The sequence below is a fragment of the Lycorma delicatula genome, chromosome 1, assembly GCF_047948215.1.
Source record: "Lycorma delicatula isolate Av1 chromosome 1, ASM4794821v1, whole genome shotgun sequence".
Lineage (NCBI taxonomy): Eukaryota > Metazoa > Arthropoda > Insecta > Hemiptera > Fulgoridae > Lycorma > Lycorma delicatula.
The window spans coordinates 394,077,547-394,089,975 of record NC_134455.1 but is presented as its reverse complement, the minus strand read 5'-3'; positions in this window follow the sequence as shown (position 1 = coordinate 394,089,975).

Sequence of the window (12,429 nt, the reverse complement as noted above, 5' to 3'; positions counted from 1 at the left end):
ATGAAAATGAAATAGATAAAAGAATTGTGGAACAAAGTGGCTTTATACTAATATTTTTAACACAAAATTCAAGTTATTTAAGCAGCTAAATACAGACAAGTGTGATGTTTGCGATTCCTATGTGGCAAAACTGAATGCAGAGTTAAATACAGTTGAGAAGGAATCAGTTAGTTATAAAAGGAATCAAAAAGTTATGACTACCACCTTTCTGATGCAGAACAAAGATATACAGTGAATTCTATTGATATACAGGCTGCAAAAAACAGCCAGCCTCACAAAAAATACTGACTGCTGATTTGTAGGAACAGCAAGTTAACTTAATAGCAAGTTTTTATAAAAGAAAGTTGTGGACATTTTAACTACACAATATATGATAGTTTAAGTGGGATCAAATTTTGTATGATGTGGGATGAAATTAAGAAATGACGTAGAAGGAATGAAATAGCTTTAGTTATTTTTTAAATAACATAATCTATATTTAAATAACATAATATATTCTTGAGTTGGGAATGTTGTGATCAGCTTATCACAACATTCCCAACTCGACCACTGAGTATATAACTTTATGTTCTGATAACTGTTTTGAGTAAACAAAAATACGACTGTTGTGATGTGCTTCTTTTATATTTTACATAACTACCCATAGGTCCATAGGTAAAGTACATCCACATGGAGGCTGACAAATCCATGTACTGATGAAATGGATTTTTTAATGATATAAACAAGGATTTTTTTTTCTGTGTCGATTTCCCCACCTCTTGGAGCCGGATTCACGACCAAGCATAAGCTCAGCTCCAAGGGGTGCCATTCTCTCAAACTACCTCGGAAGAGCACAAGGCCCCACCCAGGCAGCTGGGAATCAGTCTTCCTCGGTTACCAAGATTAGTATATAACATTTTTCATAAACTTATTACAGTATTTTGATTTGATTTCCAAACTAAAAAGTTTATTTCTAATACTTTTTTATGTAGTTTAATATTTTTCACTGCATTTAGTCAAAATAAGACTAATATTTTATTGTTTTGTATGCAATTTTTTTGTAGTTACAGTTTTAGTTCGATTCAAGTTTTGGCTTTTGTGTTAATAAGACATTTTGTAATTTTAAATTTCATTAAGTATGGAATTCTACTGTTATATATTAGACTAGCCGGGCCATCTAGCCAAAACGTGTACCCTTGAGGCTCAGGTTAGCCCTAGCGAATCCGAGAGCTAACTCAGCATAACCTTTGTAGTTATCATATACCGAATATCATCAAAATCAAAAATAGTGATGCGATAACATTTTTGAAAATTTGTTGAATTAAAATGGAATACCTCTTTCACAGCTGGTTATTAAAGTTCCGGGAGGACTTCGTGATGTACTCTGTATATATTTAATTAACAATTAGGAAGACTGTGTAACAAACACTTCAACCTAGGCATTTCATTACAGCCAATCGGTGGGTAAAAATTTCCCTTTCGCTCTTCTCTTTGGGGCGTAAAAAGAGATTCGGTTTTTGAAAACCGATTTATTTATCGTAATCGTGTAAAAATACATAACTAAACTTTTATAAAATTCACTAAAATTTTACAAAATAATTGTTTACTGTTTTCCACACACTTCATGAAGTAAAGCCAAATGTGCGTTTTATTTAATAGTCTTGAACATTTTTTCAAGACACGATTAAATTTTTTCGCGCCACATTAACGGCGTATTACGAAAAATTACTGTATTAAAATATCTTTACTATCTGTTTGTCAGGTACTTTATTCATTTCGATTTCTACTTCTATTTCATCATTTAAACGTTGGATATGTACTGCTATCAAATACGCCGTTTGAATTTTTTAAATTGGTCGTACCACTCCGGAGATATAAGTAAATTTTGGAAAAATAACGGATAACCGAATGAACCAGTGTACATCTTTTTTATGCAAACGTTGGCAGTCAACGTGGTAAAAAATAAGCCGTTTGAATTTTTAAAATTGGTCATACGTCTCGTAGATATAACGGAATTTCGGAATTTTTTTTTTTTTTTTTTTTTTTGTCTTCAGTCATTTGACTGGTTTGATGCAGCTCTCCAAGATTCCCTATCTAATTTCGGAATAAAATACAATAATCTTTTTTCGGAAAAAAGTATAACTTTTTTCCCCAATTTATAACTTTTTTATTTTTACGTTTACAGCAACAGCATATATATGCTGCTACAACAGCTACAGCTGTAACGGGAAATTACAAGTAGATCGGTCAAAAAAATTAGTATTTTTTTTAAGTTTTGTGCCTTAAGGTGACATTAAAAAGTTTATACTTTTTTTTCGCAGGAGGAAAAATCTGAGACCAGACATGCAGCAACCCACACCACTGGGTGTGTGAAGATTTCCATCAGAGATGAGGACTCACTAAACAACATCCACCTAGGGCAACACGCCCCGATACCCGACTGTTGGCATTACTCAGGATATGATGTTTCTCGTGTGAGACACACAGGGCGGTGTTGGAGTTCTACTCGTATCACCAGTGGCAGACCAAAAGACGCCTAACCACCTCCATTCATACACTATCCCTGTGCAAAACACATGATCGATGGAGCCTCCATTCACAGTGGAACTTCTTCCTCTCTATGTCTATTCACCCGTAGAGAAACAGGTTCAGTAGGGCTTTGGGGTTTGATCTACAGAACCACAATGAGGGGGCGGTCACCATCTACATCTAATGTCAGCAACATTACAGATCTGTTGGAAACAACCAGAGGTCATCACCGGCCACAAGCTGATGGGTTGGAGAGTCTTGCACACCTTGACAGTAGTGAAGACCCAGGGGGGCCCCCAACTACCTCCTTGTACAGGCTGTCCCCTTGCCATCCCCACTGGTCACCGGCCAATATAGTCCACCTGACCTCAACTATGAACACAGATCTATTTAGACATATTTTTAACTAAAGATGTTTGTAACATAACAAAAAATATTAATGTTTGGCTGCTTCTTCCTAAGTTTTGTTTGTTCACATTATTCTTTTTTTTCTCATATGATCTTTGTTCTTCATTACATATATTGTATTTTACCATCAGTAGTATATTTTATCAATTTACAAAAGAATTCTTTGATAAGTTTAAATAAACTTCATACAGAAATACTGAATTGATTGTATAAAATATTATAATCCAGTTAACTAAAATCCTGCAAAAAAAAGAAGAATTTCTTAGTATATTATTAATTTTTTTTAAATAAATAATCTATGTAGAATTCAAAGTTTGTTAATTATTATTCTGGTATCAGAAGATTTGAACTAATTTAGTAAAAAAATTGGAGAGAGGAAAACGCAAAACTAATTTTTGCCAGGGGAATCTAACAATCCAGAAGATTGTCCAAGTCAATGTGGGGTAAGAGAGTTAAGGTAAATTTATTTAATGGATACTGAATGCACAGTTGATACTGAAATAAGTCTGTTTTCATCAGGAGAATATCCGTAAGAATATTAATGTGTTGGTCATAAGTTTTTCTAGATGACCAACCGATCAAGACAAGGATCTGCTGAACGATTAGAATTTTTCCTGTTATCTCTGTATTCACCCAGAAACTAGAATATTATTTTAATATTGATTCTAAAAGTTTATTAATTTGTTTAATAAGACCCAAATTGTGTACAAAATTCTTCATCTTTGGGGGGCTATAGATTCTAATCTTCAAAGGCCATTGCAGAAATTGTATCAACTTTTTCTTTACGCTAGGGGGATGAAATTTTATTGTCTGGTAATACAGATTGAATTCTTAAAACACTTGTATCCTGTCCATGAAGCAAAGGTTTTATTATCAATTGCAGATTAATGAACTGAATAGCATCTTTTTTTAACTACAGATATTTTTCAAACAAAAAATTGAAATGATTTTGTTTTTCACACATATGCCACTTGAACCAAACAGCATATATGAATGAATCCCTTTGTATTACTGTATTAAATTTTCTGCACAAGATATACAGAAGACACGCAGAGCCAATGATTTTTCTTTATTTCCTAAGTTCATTTTAAAATATGCTGATCAAAAATTCATAATAAGAGGGACAATGTTTTTTTTTCTTGTTGCTTTACCTCGTTAGCAACCATACTGTTTGGAATAAGTTTGTTACACTGTCCAAAGTATTTGCTCAGCTTCTGTTCAGATTAGCAATTTTTAATGCCATACAAAAAAAACTCGTGTAACAGAATGCAAACCGAAAACAATTACTTATAAGAGGGAGTCCATTGAGTTTGCTAAATAATTGTTAACTTACCAGGTTAGCAGTGCTGTTGATGGAAAACAGTTACCAAGCTGGTCAGTTGGTTAACTCGTCATCACAAATCAGCCGATTTCAAAGTTGACAGTTCTAAGGTTCAAAGCCAAGTAAACAAAGTTACTTTTATTCGGATTTGAATACTAGAGATTGTGGATACCGGTTTTCTTTAGCGGTTGGGTCTCAATTAACCATATATCTCAGAAATGGTCGACCTGAGACTGTACTAGACTACACTTCACTTCATTTACATTGATACATATCATCCTCATTCATCCTCTGAAGTAATACCTTATGGTAGATCCAAAAGCTAAACAGAAAAAGAGAGATCTTTAATGTGACATAAAATAAAACTTGTACTAGAATATGGCAAATGCAAATTTAAAATGGTTACATGATTAATATAATGTGTCTATGGCGAATGCAGCAACTCTTTTAGTACTAAAATTAGGATATCAGCAACAACATCTAAAATATAGTATTGTTCAAAATCTTTACAAATGATTACTGAAAAAATTTAATTCAAAACTAGTACCGTTGATTCATCTTCAGAAACATAAAATGTTCCATGTAGTAAAAATGTTCACAAGTCCGTGTTATTAATAAATAAGGTTAATTAATTATACTTGTTTATTTTTACTTAAAACTATTTAAACTCAAATGCAGTGTTCCACGAGGTTAATTATCATTTATGATGTCAAAAATTAAAAACTGTCATAAAAAAAAACCCTTTACTTATTTTGTGAAAGAAATGCGATCATGGGGTTTTACACTGTTTTCCTACAATCTAATTAAATGTAAAGTTATACTCACTTATGTCATTTAGATGTTGATTGTGTTAATCTTTATATTATCATCATTTTGACTCTTTTGAAATTAGCCTATTCATCTTATTTTTTGTTAAACATCATGATCACATGTACAATTTTCTAAGCATCACTTTAGCGAGTTGTTCCAGCATTAATTAGTTAAAATAACCCAATTTTCTGAACCTGAAACAAACTTGAAACACTCCAGAGAAAAATTAGTATAAAATAAATTAATACAAATTAACAAGTTATCAATATTTTAATTCTTTTGGAATCTATTTTTAATTTTTTATTCTTCATCACTGATTAGTGTAAATATTACAATCATCTATTCCTGAAACAAACTTAAATTTCTGAAACAAAATTAGTAAAAATATCAAGGCGATTGATAAAAATAGTTTGATGTACTTGAATTATATATATCATACATAATAAATATAACAGTACTTAGCTAATTCCCTTCAGGTTAACATGGCTTAACAGCATCCACTTAATCTAATCTTAAATAAACATAACAAAAAATTTTTTAAATAGTATTTCACTTCATAATTGGGCCTACTGTGGATTGGGATATGGAACGCGAACGCGACTTATCATAATTAATTCTACCTTAAAGTACAATGAACCTGTAAAAAAACACAACACATATAATATAATTATAAAACAATTACAACCTACTGGGGAAACGCGATTTTTCCTTAATTCTAACATGCAAATTTACTCTAACATGCACATGTTTACAAAACAAAACAAGAATATATAATTACCTGAAAAAGAAACTTAATCCTACTGGAAAAGGAGCACCAGTTACGAAGTAAGTAGTCCTCCCTTTAATCGTTATTATAAAACTAAATAGTTAAGCCGCATTAACGCTGTTCACTCTTAACCTATGTAAGTAATCGTTGTCGTACCTGCAACAAAAGATAAAATAAACGATGTTAGTATTATATATGTACCATTAGTAACAAAAATTTAGTTATTTAGTAACATTAAGAAAAACCATACTATCTAATTGATAACTATTCTATAACAATGTTATAATTGAATTTTATGATTTAAAAGTGCGAATAAGAGTGACTAAAAAGAGCTTGTGTTTCTATTTATTTATTGTTCTAAGAAAACACGACCATTTATCCAAAATACTTCATTAAAAAGAACATTTTTATCATTATAATAGAATAGTTAAACAGTTCAAGAAACTCATTATATAAAAAACTCAAACTAACTTATTGAGAAAATTAACAAATAAATTTTGAGACAAAAGTTTACATTTGCTCGCTAAATACTATGAGAAAGATTTACAAGCAGCCCATGAATGCCTAAGTAAAAGTGGATTAGAATTAAATAATGTGTCAGAACACTGCATATGGTTAATGATATCTTACCATACAGAAGGTAAGAGATATGCATCGTAGGATAAATATGTTGACAACTTATACAGTAATGTAGTAGTATGATGTATGGTTTAAGAAGCTTTGCCAGAATGATTAATAAAAAATCAAATATTGCGTTAGGTTTATCATGATCTAATTACACTAATAAACACAGTTTTCGTTAATAAAAGTTTTATTGTTTTTCTGATGTAACTTTTTATGCTGAATGGAAAAAATGCGATCAGAATTTTTCCATCATATGCATGTGATAACATTTTTTATGTATTTCTAAATAATATATTTCTAAATATTTTTAAGGGGAATTCTATGTATTTTTTTTGGGATAACTTGTTTATATAAAAAAATATTTTAAATGATTTCTAATCGAGGGTAGATACAAATATAACATTATGAAAGTAACAGCTGCATTTGCATGATGATTCATGTACAGTAGGTTCTAACATGTCAGTACAGAGCAGTCTTCAGAGCGATTCAATTATCATACCAATATTGTTTGAATATTCACTGTGTATGCACGTACAGTGGTTTCATGAACGTTTTGTGATTTACAGTTACTGTGTCAAGTGTGTTGCGTTAAGAGAATAAATATTCCAAGAAAGGGCGTAAATGACCAAAACTTCTGTTACAAGTGTGGGGATTCAACATTTGAAGAACAACTATTAAGTTTGACTACACTAAATAAAAAAGGTTACAAAATAAATTCTGGCGTTAAAGTTTGAGATCAATTGATCACATCACATCTACTGTTCAACCTATGTGGAACACATTTTACAGTCTGTGCTAGGGATAATAGGCGCATGAGTTTTGCCATATCAATGTGTGGCATGAACTAAAAGATCTTTGGACTCTTATTTCTGTATTACAAAAATAAAAGAAGAGCTAGTAAACTCAAACATACAATGTCTGCTATTAGGAGTGCGTCTCATGGTGAGGATATGCCAGCACAGCATCTTCCAATACGTTCAACTTTAGAAGACAAATCGGAAAATGAAGTAGTCAATGAAGTCTGACAAGAGGAGCAACAAGATCCTACTTTTGAATCAGAATCCTCTTCCCCTGAATCTCATTAGATAACTCAAAGTGAATTATATCACCTTATACAGGATTTGAATTTGTCAAAGAAATAAGCCAAGTTTTTGGGATTTAGGCTAAAAGACTGGAATCTTCTCCAAACCGACATGAAATGTGTTTCTTTCATTACTGTCAGGAAGAGTTTCAAGACTCACATTCTGAAAAAAATGTCAGTACAGTGTTCTGTAACAATATTTGTACGATGGATGCACTGTATAATGAACATAAATTTACAGAAAGAAGATTGTTCATAGATTCATTCAAAATTAGTTGAAAATCTGTCCTTCTGCACAACGGCCAAAAGTTTCCTTCTGTACCTTTAGCAAATGCAACTAACATGAAAGAAATACATGAAAATCCCATTAGAAAAAACTCAGTACAAGTATTAGTGAACTGCCATTTACACAGAGGTAGCATATTCCAAGTACCGCTGAACTAATGTTGCAGTTTAATTTATTGTGTTATTAATGGTTTGCTATTCAGCTACATTAAATTTTGTTGCTTTCTGTTCAAGCAGGGCAGCAGGGACAACACAAATCATTATAAATAAGAAATTAATAATCAAAGCGTGAAGAATTTATGATTCATAATTTGAACACTTTTTTCCTTTAAAAAAATACTGATGAAGCAATATGTAATGTAGCTGCTTCCTGCTGTAGGTTTTTTAGATTTTCATTAAGTCAATGAGTCTAAAAGATTACCACAATTATTTCTATCGAGTTTAAAATATGTAGTACAGTAACAATGATGTTCATTTTTTATTGAGCTGTCAATATTGCATTTTAATTTGAATAATAGCAGTGCAGGTGTAACAGCAAAATTTTGCCATTTGGTCTTAAGTTTTGTTTGAGATTATACAAATTTGTTCCAAGTACAAGAAGAGAGAGAGATCACACCCAGAAATCAAATTCATCATTTCATGAGGACATTACAGATAGAACAGATTGTAGTTAGGAAACAAGAAAATAATAATCAAGAAGGAATCCGGTTGTATAAAACTTGCCAAATAAAAAGATTGGTTATCTTCAACAATACATGTACAGAACAAAAGAGAAACAAAAAGAAGTTTTGTCGACAACTGAAAAGAAGTATGGAAGTGACAACTGACCTTTAAGTTCACAGTATGTTGTCCTTCACAGTATCTTAATAGTTCTAATTTCTGTCATACAGCCGTGAAACAAGAACACCTAAGCTCATTCAGAGTACTGTTACAAAGCGGTAATAGGTAACAGGTACTAGACAAGATAACAAATTTTTATGAGCACACGCAACTATGATTTTTTGAAAATGGATGCCAGTGAAAATACTATTACAAAACATGAAGATGGTTGTATAAAAACTGTTTAAATCACAACTGATAAAGACTTTCCATTCACTCAGATTGATATTAAACTAAGAAAGAAGGACTGACCAAAAAAATTAGGAAAAATAATACATGAATCGAGTGTAATAAACTATTTAAAGAAAGAAATATTTTAGCATACTCCATTGTTAGAATCTACAGGCTAAATTCCAAATTTAAAAAGAAAGTTGGATTATTAATAGATTTATTTCGAAGATTTGCGATTGGCCATACATTTTTAAAAATAGATTATCAACGCTACAAAAATTAGTATAATGAATAATCTACCATCTGATGAGCAAAGGAAAGAAGAATGAATATTAAAATGGACATTTTTTAATGAAAAGAAATAAAATAATATTCTTTATGACGTCATGTTATGTTTATTGTTTTGAATCGAACAGAATACAATTTTCATGTTTTAATATTTAATTATATTTATTAGTAACTTTTTATATAAATGTTGTCACATGGAAATAGGGGGTGTTGCAGTTCCACAGTGCCTATATGCAATCCGCCACTGATGATGATTATATATTATAATAATATATTAATCTGAATGATTGTTAAACTGGAAAATATTTATATAATATAATAAAAATTTATAGCATTAATTCAAAAATTATAGATCAATTTTATAAGAAAAAGAAAAATCATAAAAATTTACCAGATGTAGCAAATATTTTGATATGATGATGATAATCATGAGTTTTAGTATTAATAAAGTTCATATTACGTATAAAATGCTTAGAAACATAAACATGTAAGTCAGGTTTATTGAATTAAATCTCTGTAGAGATCAAAATATTTTTATTCTTTTACTTAATTTATATATATATATATATATATATATATATATATATATATATATATGTTAGAATAAATTGACAAATAAGATATCCAGATATAAAATCTAATTAGTTTAAAAATGATAAAACTTCACATAGAAAAAAAAAATTATGGTTAACTGACATACCATTATGTTTCTCAGCCTTACCCCTTCCCCTAAATTATAATAGTAATATAAATTACCTTAATTTTATACCCCTCTGGTGGTAGAGGCCTTCAATTGCAGCTCACGATAACAACCAGGTTGATTCGTCTTCTTTCTTCTAATTATACAAACATGATCGACCAGCTCTTTTATGAACCATCCGGACATCAAGGGATAAACTACCAGGTATCCACCAATATAGACTTGCAGTGGTGGATACGAAGCTGAAGAACTGCAAAGAAGACCACTGTACGGCCGAACTGGATAATGATGCCTTCTTAAAACTAAAAGTTCAAATCAGGGTTTGCTCTTTTTTTTACGATCATAAGCAATCCATTTTCATGAAACAACATGAAAATAATTAAGACGTATCAAAATATAACAGATTTATTCCGAACTTATTCAAATAATTCAAATTGAAATTATTTCAACTTATAATAATCTTATTTAAAGAAAAAGAAAAGAATTATAAAAAAATTATTATATATTTTTAAAACATTTTAATATCTTATTTACAAATTCAATTCACCTATTTTGAGCTTGCCCTGATTCAAACAAAATACATAATAAAAACATAATAATGTTGCTGAAGTACGCAGATGATGACTGAAGATCGGTGAGAGGATAAGGGCCAGGGTGGACTTTACCCCCTTTATTGAAAATATATATTAAAAGAAAAAAGAGATTAAATAATTTTCATTAATTACACTAATTTTTTAATTATTTTCTAACTACCAGTTAAATAAACTAATCCGCAAAATCTAAATGAAAAAAAGCTTCAAAAAGCAAACTTTATAATTAATTTTACTGTTAAATTTTAATTCACTTAATAAAATTAGATTAACATAACTAAAAATGAGCTTTTATATAAATTAAAATAAAAATGTTAACAAGGAAGTCATGTGATGTTCACATCAGTTTTTTTATTTGAATACAATGACTTTGGTAATCCAGTGTTTGACAGTAAAAATAGAGTATTACCTCAGAATTCTTTCGGACAACATAATTTTCATGAAAATTTGTAATTAAGCTTATCTAACTCTCTACTTCAAAAGTTATATGTTCCTGATGTGTGCTTTTTGTTTTTTGGGGGTAAAAACTACCCCTTGTTAAAAAAGTTCAAAAACCATAGATTTAAACGTTTCAGAATTAAATTGTGTTTAAATATGTAGAAAAAACACTCTTTTATGTTGTAGAATATAATTTACAATGCTTTACTACGTTTCAACCATTAGAAACCACTCCTTACGATGAAATTAAAAAAAAATTAGTTTTCAAGTTTGAAATAAACATTTATAATGAATTAAAATCCCTTTACTATTTATAATATAATTTATGATCTATTTTAACGTTTGAACCCTTAATAACCACCCCGTATGAAAAAGATTGTTAAAATTATAGATGTAAGTGTTTTGTAGCTCAAAATCATTTAAATGTGTAGAATAAACATTGTTCCATATTCTGAAACATAATTTATAATGTGTTACAAAGTTGCAACCCTTAGAATCCATCCTAATGATGAAAAAAAACTTGGTTTTCAACAGCTTAAAATCTTTTAACGGTGCATTTATATAGAATTATAAACTTTTTACTGCTGTTATTGTAATTTATTATTTATTGCAATGTCCCAAACCTTGGAAACCAGCCTCATGATTAAAATTTACATGCTCTGAAAATTTCACCGAAAAAATGAAATTGGTTTCTCAATAATAACTTCCTTAACTTTTAAGCTATCCAATTGCTCAAAAAACCATTTTGCAAGGAATTTTGAGAGCTACAAGGCATGTAAGGTTCTGATTCCTTGAGCCCTTTGTTTTTTGACTTTAAAGGGCTTGGGGAAGGTGGTCCTCGCACTCAAATTCAAACTTCTAACGGTGATATCTCAATCAATTTTTATTCTACAGTAATAAAAAAATACAAAATTTTTGTACTCTAGCATTTGTTACATACTTTCTTTAGTTTTTGAATTATTGTGAAAAAAAAATTTTTTAAGAAATCTCAAAACATTTTTCAAATTTGAATCAACATTTTTTTCAAATCTAGGCATACCAAACCGGTCAAACTTTTAGAATATATTGTTAGTACTTAAAGTAAATCGTAAAAGGATTACGTTCAATCCCAATTTTTGCGGAAAATTCATTTGTTTCATTGCTGATTTTTCTCCGAAAAATTGAGACAACCATTTTATTTCCATCATAACTCCATTTGTTTTCATGCTAATGTATTTTACTAAAGCTAATTTTAAATGTTTTTTCAAATACTTTGAAAAATATTCTACTAGTTTTCCTCGAAAAATTTTCCGTTATTTAACGTTGAAAGGTTCAACTTTAATTTCTGGTGAACAAAAAGTTCCCTTCAATGAGGCATAACGCGGTTCGTATGCATATACAGAAAAAAATAATAAAATAAAAAACCAATCTCTACGTTATTTTATAAGCTTCATTTTTGCTAATAAGGTTTTTGAGTTATTTGTGAAAAATCGTTCATTGGTTGGATGAAAAATCAACATTTTCAATCATGAATTACTGAAAACGTATTGACTCTACGAAAACATTTTTTGGTTAGAATTT